Genomic DNA, 9,736 nt, shown 5'->3' on the forward strand with positions numbered 1-9,736 from the left:
GCAAAGGAGCCTATGAAAGCAGAGTCACACTGTTTGAAAATTTCATAATTAATAATCTGTTTTCACATCGGCAAACGATAATTAATTGAGCTAAACGTTTTAAATAATAGACTTTGACGTCTTATCAAATTATTATCTCTGTCTAATCTAATTTTCCACTTGAGCAAGTTGGCGGAAGGCGTGTGATTCATTCTTTCTTCCGTCTGTCTCATTGCTCAACGCCAAAAAAAAAAAAAAAAAGAACACGTAAGAGTTTATTGAGAGCTTCAAGGAAACAGAAGAAATGATCTGAATAGAGAATCGAAAACCCCAAATCGGATCGGAACCAACTCCCACTTGAAACTAGGTCAGGGGTTTTCACTGTCCGCCATAGCGTTATGCGCGGTAAACAACAAACAGGATACCGCGAGAAACAACAACAAGGCTCTTTGGCAATGTTTTATTTCTCTGAAACGGCAACGAGTGTTTTGTCATTTCCTTTTCTTCGTCACTTGTAATAACCAAAGAGTTGAAATATCTATAGTTCAGTGAAAGAAATATTCATATATACAGGGTGATTCAAAACTCAACATACAAACTTATGGGGGAGGTAGAAAACACAAAAACAAAACAGAAAACATAGACATCATAATTTTTCCCTTTTTTTTGTGCATAACTGTGGATGGTAAGAACTTTGAGCACTTGTTGTGAAACTTAAAGTGTACACGTACTGTCCTGGTGTAAAGTATTTCTAAATAAAGAGTTTTCCCACCTATTATTGGCTCGCCATTTCTGAATCTTCGTTTTGCTGATCAGGTTGGGGTTTGCGGTCATATATTCGCATATATTTCGTACTATGTGGTTCTATTTCGTTTTTGTGTTTTCTACCTCCCCTAAAAGTTTGCACATTGAGTTTTGAATCACCCTGTATAGTTCTATCAAAGTATAGTTCAATGAAATAAGCATCTTTGATCGAAAAAAATTGGTTGTATTCAAAGGATCGGTTCTTCTTTGAAGTTATGTTCCTTCGCGTTGCTCATTGTAAACACTTAATTACGTCTCATTAATTAATTTTTATTCAGGGCCAAAATTTCTATATTTTGAATAATTTTTCATATCCATTTAATAGTAATGAATGTTCTTATGAATATGGTGCTGAAAAATGTTCAAACTGATCCAAATATTGTGGTACCCCCCCCCCCCCACAAGTAATTATCTGATACAGTCTAAAGTTTCTTCGTATGTTTTGGTAGAAATTGCTGGGGAAGGGGGGGGGGAAGGAGGCCTCTGAGGCCTCCGGGCCAGCTTGGAAACTGACTTTCATTGTGCAATAGGAACCGAGTCTTTCCGGTTATGGGATAATTGAAGCACCTGCATTTCTTTTTGGTTCTTTTCCGTACATTGCTCTTATAATAACTTATTAAAAAAAATTTCTTATCTAACATTTTTCGCAAATTCTGGTAATATTGTTTCTCTGCAATGAAGCGAACAAACGCTATTCAGTACAGCATTTTCGAATATTTAGATAGTTTAAATTAGAAAGAAGAAGTTTTTAAAAGTTATTTTACATGGTTCAATTTAACTTGTGGATAATTTCAAAGTAGTTTGTCCTTAGTGGATTCTCTCTTTCTCTTCTTCCAGTGTAAAAACGTAGCTTCAAACATTAAAAAAAACCAGAGTGATTCTGAACACGAGATACAAACTTTGGGAAATTATGGAATAAAAGAAAACATTTTGTATAGAAATATCCGCATGTGCGATCTGCATTTACACAGGTGAAGCGTCCTATTTAGATGCTATTCAAATAGAGTGCTATTAGGTGAAAACAACACAAAAAATTAAAAAATGCATTATACAGTATGTGTACATATTTAGAAGAGGGGTTCTTAACCAGGCGTCTGCTGAAAGAGTATTTCGGGGGGGGGGGCAGTCACTGAGCTTTGATGAGAAAACAATTAGTTCATTGTTTTTATACTTCTATGAACTGAATATTGTTTTGCAAAAGGGTCTCCAGTTTTCATTTTTATAGGGGGTACGTGGGGATCAAACGCATTTGATCACTTTTGTCGCACCCCGGTCATTTTCTGCACACGCACGTGGCATTCATCTTATTGCCACAAAACGTCCCTGGAGCAAAATTAGTTAAGAACTTCTGATTAACAGCATTATACTTAAATTTATTAATTTCCAAAATTTTCTCAGTTTTTAGTTTTCCATGAAAAATGCTTTTGTTTGGTGCTAAATTTTTAAATGTATTTGACATCCATAGTTTTATGGTAATTTTTTTTCAACCCCCTGTCTTTAGGCAGTTTGCCCGTTGTGGTTTTTGTACTTGTATCCCCCAATTGGTGCTTTATCCACCAATACCCATCACAATGAAAACCTTATGCAAGCACCAATAAGAGGAAAATTGAGCTTTCAATTCTACACTCTGAATTATATGACTCTGATTTTTACATATTTCCAGCGATTCATTTTCATGCAGCGTCGTCTACCGAAAAAAATTTGAATCTAATTTTTCTTTTCTGTACCAAAAAAAAAATTCCCCTCGATAACTTTTTTTGCAAAAAAACGGAATTCAAATATACCGAATTCCTTCAATTTTTATAAATCTTTAAAAACCATTTACGAATTTATGGGACATCCTGTACATAGTTCGAATGATATCCGGGAGGCTTATACATCTCCAAAAAACACGAAATATTCATTTTTTTATTCAACAAACACACTTCTGGGAAAACACTCGATGTATTCATCTCAAAAAAAAAAAGCGTCATCCCAAATCCTAAATTCCTTAAATTCTATCCTCAATATTTTAGTATGTCAACACGTAATTCTCATATTCCCTTGAATTTTGTGGTCATCTCAAGGAAAAAAACCACAATCTAGGATAACGATAATGAAATAAATCTTGCATCTTTAGTACGCAAGGTAAAGCAAAAAAAGCATAACGAAACGGAATACTATAAATGGAAAGTAGACGAGACTTTCACTAGCAGGTTGCGGTATAGACTCGGATCTATCGCCATGTTCTATCTTGGCTAGTCATTTTTTTTTTCTTAATTTTTTACTTATCCATGACCCCATTGGAAAAATAAGGAGGAAGAAGAATAATAAGAAAGTGGAAGAGAAATTACATTTTCTCTCCTCCTCCTTTTTTTTTTCTTCTGCCATTGGAAGCCTATCACGTTTATTAAAACCTCACAAAACTCGTCATCCTTAACTCTTGGGAAGGTCGGAAAGCCACAAAACAACTTTCACTTGTGCTCTTTTTCTTATCCTCACCAAAGATATTACCCAATCGGCCATGAAATTGTTTTCAAAGACCTTAAAGGAAAAGGTCATTGCACAGAAAAACTTATTCTCACTCTCTCTCTGTCTCTGTCTCTCTCCTCATTCGCTGTATCAAGTTTTCTAAGTCTTCTGCAGTTATATTCGGCAGAAACGATAGCCGAGATCCCGCGAGAAATTTTGTCGTTATAGGGCGAGGGGTCGTTACAACCGAGGTTGCCGTTTTCCACACTTTTAAAATATTACAAAAAGTGATTTATGGAAGAATTCACCGGCAGCGATTCACCTCTAAGAAATTTACCCATAGGAAAATTCACCAACAACAGTTCTTTACCAGTGAGTGGACGTGAAACGCATACTTTGAGTTGAGAAACACCTATAATTTCGAATTTCATTCGCATTCGTTGAGTTTTATGGCCATCAGCGGACTCTTGCATTGGCAAATTTATTTCATGACCACCCTGAATATGATGAATATTTATAACATAATCATAATGCAGTTTAATATAATTTATAAATCATGAAAACTATCTTCGTCTCCAATTTCAGTTAAATGGAAAGGCAAAAATACGGTAATGTCCCGTTTTTATACGGGGAGTTTTTCATATATTCTTAAATATTCATCCTTAGGTATGAGAATAGAATAAGAGTGATGTGAACATTTCCTAAATGTGATCCGGTCTGATTATAAGAATTTCAAGGGAAAATGCCATGAAAATGGAAACAAAAGTGACGAAAAAAAATGCGTCGTTACATCCGAAAAGCCGTTGCGTTTCATTGACATTATAAGCAAGGCTCATAAACATTGTTCTGTACGGGAATCAGCAGCAATAATAAATTACCGACGTTATAACCGAGGTATCGTTACACAACACCGATGTTTTTATATCCGAGTTTGACTTTATATTATTACAGAATCTCCGTTTTTCTCTCATCTCCGACTGAAATCTCGATTATTATCTAATGCTAAATACACACACACGCACACAAAGAAAAACGAAAACTGTAGGTAAGAACACGTGTCAACAAAGGCTTGTAATGGGTAAACTATAGAAAACCTTGCCCTCGTTTTGTCTTCAATAGCCTAAATAGGCTAATTACACAAACACCCTCTCCCCCCCCCTCCCATCTCAAAAACCTACCTTGTAATAGTTCTCTTCTTAATATTCTTATTCTTTTGTACCTGTTTCAAATCAATGCTAAGCGCTTCCATCTCTACTTACCGTTATCTATTATGAGATTTTGTTTTTTAATTAAAAAAAAATGCGTTACATTGTAATAAAAGCCTTTATTAGAATCGCTGGATAGTATTTGAACTCAACGGGCTAACAATGCAAGAAATTAATAGTTGAAAAAATGTACGCGATTTTTTCTCTCTACGCAAGTTCACTGGGTCAAGAACTTCAAAGACTAAATTCCTTTCATAATAGGAATTTAGTTCCTATGATGATAGAATATTCGATGTTATCGAGTTCAGTGTGTTATGTAAGATATGTAAGATATTACACAACTACCAGGTGATCAAAAAGTCACAGTAAAATAATAATTTACTACTGTAATCGAAAATTTTTTGACAGAACAGTTACATTTGCCATCGACAGATTATGTTGATCAGTATTGATTCGAATACGCAATACGTTCTGGAGATTTCAGTATTTTAGAAGTGGTAAAAAATAATTTTTTTTACTACTAGGAGAAAATAATCTGCACAAAAAACAGGAAATCCATTCAAAAAATGTTTTTAGACGTCGGGTACGAAAATGTTCGGGGACTTGGATGGCAAAAACGACTACAAAATAGGTTATATGAATGTTATTTTGAATATGTAGGTTGCAGGTCTTCTTGTTGTTCAATGATCTTCAATCTTAAAAAAATAATTTCCAGTAACAAAATCACCACCACTCACTCTTGAAGTTATTTACATTGAAAAAATTTTAAAAATAATGCGAAATTTGAAATTTTGCATGGTAATAGTTTCTGTTTTCTTTGGAGGAGTCCTATAACCCATTTTTGACCATTCCTCAAACCAAATTGACCGAATTGCATAATTTTTTTTAATACATGATAAATAACTGATTACTTAAATAACATATTTGAGAAGTTTAAAAAAAATTGGATATTAATTTAGCGATGTGAGACGGTCCTGCATGGAGATCTCACAAGAGAGAAGCTTCCTGAACTCCAGCCATTGCTTGGGGGGTCCAGAAATCAACCTTATTTACGGATGTTTTTTACCATACATTTACTCAAAAAAATCGATTCAATATGTAGAGAGGATCTCACTCATAAACAGAGGCATATTTATAAGGGAGGGGGGCCCCAGGGCGGTGAATTTTGGGAATAAGTAGTAAACAAAAATCTGTCCGATTTACTCTTTCAAGAAAACTAGACTAAAATGAAACATTGCAGCAAAAACATGAATCCTCTTCTGCTTCTTGATTAAAGTGGAGGTGGTACTGGATAAGACAGGGGGCCACAAATAAGTCGAGGGCCCACAAGAAGAGGATATAGTCCAAACAGGCGAAAAAATGCTGTGATACATTTCTCTAATTTTCAGAGAATAAAATTTAATTGAAAAATCTCTCCGAGATAAAGACGATTAAAATCTTTTAGGTTTCAATATTTTTTACGACTATGTCCGTATTATTTCTGCGACCCATTTCAGCACGTAAAATATGGGGAAAAAATGAGAATTTCCAATATCAATATCTCGTGGAATTTACCTTCGTTTGTTACGAAGAAATTTCTTTTGATACAATAGAAAACATAATGCAAATTATGCTTAATACTAATTTCTTTGATTGAAAATCAGATAAAAATTTATATATTACTTCCTTCACTTATCATTTAATGGAAATTAAACTACAACATCCACCCCCATTTCCATTTCTTTCAGATATTTTTCTCCATGTTTCTAATTTTTTTTAGGAAAAAAACAGTAAAAAATTTTATCCCCCTTCCGGACACTTATCTTAAAATACAAATTGAAATTAGCTTTAAAATTGAAGTAACATTCGAATCCGCAGAATACATACACTCCCAACTGAGGTAATTCACTCATGAGACGAAACAATCCGAAGAAAAATAAAATTTATGAAACGCAAATAAAAATGTCTACATTCAACAATTTAGAAATTACATCAATATCGAGATTGGATATAACTTTTATTTATTTTTTTCCCTTGGATTGTATACGAATTGGAGAATTAAAATTCAAAAAGAAAATTGTAGTGAGATATTCGATATCTCTTACATATTTCGACACTGGATATTCAGTTCAATTTATTTTGCATTCAGGCTTGATGTCAGCTTTTTTATCAGATTCTGATTCAATATCATTTATTATGGTTGGAATTTGATTCGTTTTTCAAGTGAATTACTGGAAGCACGTAATAGGTTGCAAATTTTTGCTTCAATACTAAGAAATTTCAGAAATTATCACCAGTTCCTTTTTTTAAAAAAAAAATGAATATATTTGACTTCAATAATTTTACGTCTGTAAAAATACAAAGTAGGTGAAATATCCATATCATATTTTAGAAATTAATAAAGAAAACACAATCAATTGGCATAAATGTGATATTTGTACTGGGAAATGCTTATCAACAAGCTTCTTTTTATACAGGGCGTCCATAATTAAAAGATCCTATTTTAAAGTAGCCTACAGGCGAAACCAGTCATCAGGAAATTTTGAAATTTTGTGGAGGACTTCATCAAGTGATGGAAATTTGTTTCAGGGGTGAAAAAAATAGTTTATGAAAGCTGCTTTTTGTGACATCACATAAATTCACATGTTTACTACAGGTATTCAAAGTGAAACGCCCTCTGGTGGCTGCATGTGCAACAAATCCCCATCACTTCATGAAGTCCTCCACAAAATTTCACATATTTCTGACGACTCTGGTTTCACCTGTATTCTACTTTAAAATAGGGTCATTTAATTATGGACGCCATGTATGGTACATAAAAAATTCAAAATTTTACTCACAGATGGCACTGTTTTAAATCGCATCATAACTTATTATGTACCATTGACTGATAAGTACTAAGTAAAAAAAATTACGACGTTCTCATTTTTAAAAAAAAATACAAAAATGACTTTTCGCTTTTAAAAAAATTACAAAATTAATACTTTTTATCAATTTACATATATTTCACTCACAGATGACGCTGCTTTAAGACTTGTCATATCCCGTAATGTACCATTGACTGTTACACGCTCACAAGTACTGATCAAAATTACGACAACTTAGGAGATTTCGTGAAAAAGTAGTATAAAATCAAATTTTCGCATTTATTCGTCAAAATTCGCAAATTTCGCATTTATATAAATACAAATACAAGGCCATAACAGGCAAAATGCTCAACTAGGAGGCTGAGAAAAAGATGTCCATAACAAATACGGGTGCCATATATTACAAAAGTACAGCAACCCAATTAAAAATGCAACCATAAAACTAAAAACTATATATACGTGATAAAATATTATACAATGCCCATAAAAAATATTTATGGTTGTCTTATCTGAAATATTTATATCGCGGTTATTTCGTAAATTTACATATCCCAAACCATTGAGCATTGATGTAATTGAATCAGAATGCGGCGGCGTAAACTTGAGAGAGAAAAATCACTGCTATTATTCAACCTTAACCTTGATATTAATTTATTATATTCATAAATAAAGATTAATGGGTGGATGAACCGGAAATTTAATTTTATTTACTAATTGAAGCTCTTATGTTACCGAAAATTGTGATTGTGTTCAAAAGAAGAAATTAAATGCAATTTTAAAATACACTGAGTATGATTTAGTTTCATTAGATGGTTCCGAAATTATTATTTCTGTTTGCTAATCCGGAAATGTTAATTGATTATGGCATATCGTGTTACATTAACGCTCCGTAATTCCTAACTAATGATGATAATTTATCTGAGGCAGGGATATTACTTTTCCTTTCTATTTTTAGTGCAGGGTACGTTCAACCGAAAGCGTCCGAAAGGAATTAAAGCTCTGTAGTTTATTCCAGATTTCAAATAAGAAATGAAGGGAAAAATAGTGAAATTTTTCTGAGATCGTCAAATCTCCCAAAGAAATTATTTCTATCGGAGATATAAACATTTAAATTTTCTATACGGAATTGAATAACATAGATTATCAGTCGGTAAAATTTACTCCGTCATGAGTGAAAGAAAATTCACTGAAATCTCGGTGATTGAATTTCTTCATTTTTGCAAATTTTCTGAAATTTCGAAATTTTACAAGACAATTTTGTGGTGTTTGGTCAGAACATGATATCTACAAAAAAATGGCTTTTGGATCTAGTAGTAAGTCTTGCTAATCATAACTAATTAGAAGTGAGATAAATGCACAAATACGTGCGTACGGCTAAACAACATGCTGACGTATGATATTTACATTTGTATCTGTGTTTTACTTTTGATTTTTAAATTACAATAAAAATGCTTATATCTCCAAAATGTGATTTTGGAGTTACCATGTTCTTACCAAACACCACAGAGTTATTTTAACCCTTTTAACATGTTCCAAGTTGGGAACATCGGTTTTATAAATTACAAAAAAAATATTTTTCGTGCACATTGAAGCACTTTACTTATTTTACCTGAAGGTGTGGGATTTCAAAATTAATTTACAAAACAACAAAATTCATTCCTTCATTACTTTATGCCGTCAATTTAAATTTTTTTAAATCACCATTTTTACGGAACAATACATTTTTTTTTTAAATTTTAGTGTTGTTTCTATAGCCATGGGCAAGTCCAGAAAACACACTAGAAAATTGTTTTTTATGAATTTTTTGATTTCTCCAAACTAAACGATGAGAAAAGAAAATGAAAAAATTAGAAAAAATCAATCCAATTCTTAATTTGGTCGGTAAAAGGTTTAAAAAGTAATAAAAACCTGAAATTTCAATCGTCGTTACCTCGGCGAATTTTCATTTAATTGTTACTAGGAACATCTTTCGGCAAAAAGCGGATAGAAATCAAGCAAAAAAAATTTCATTACTTGAAATTTTTATTTTTATCTCGGCCGCATAAAAAATTTTAATTTTTTTATAAATTCTTCTCTTCCCAACAATCATTTTTTCGCAGTCCAGCTATTACAGAACAATTCTGTTCTCTTTTGCTAATCATTTTTTGTGTTGAATCTTATATAAACAGCAACAAACGTGTTTAACTCGGGGTTCCATTTATCAAGATGTCACTTACAGTTGGTTTCCCGCGGGCGCAGGATGAAGATCCCAGTTATAAACAGGAAATTTTTTCCCAGCCAAATTCAGGGTCATGGGCAACATCAGAGGACTTTGGCTGGGGGTGAAGGGAAGCATGAGTTGAGCATGTATGGGTTGAATACTTTAAAACCGATAATTAATTATTAATATTCGATTAAATAAAGCTTCAAATCATTAACCCTTTAAGCGGCGTTGTAGAAAAACCATTGAAA

This window comes from Pholcus phalangioides, unplaced genomic scaffold, assembly GCF_987345545.1.
Source record: "Pholcus phalangioides strain wild (caught in Gottingen) unplaced genomic scaffold, Ppha-v1.0 ptg000024l_1, whole genome shotgun sequence".
In the NCBI taxonomy this organism is placed as follows: Eukaryota; Metazoa; Arthropoda; class Arachnida; order Araneae; family Pholcidae; genus Pholcus; species Pholcus phalangioides.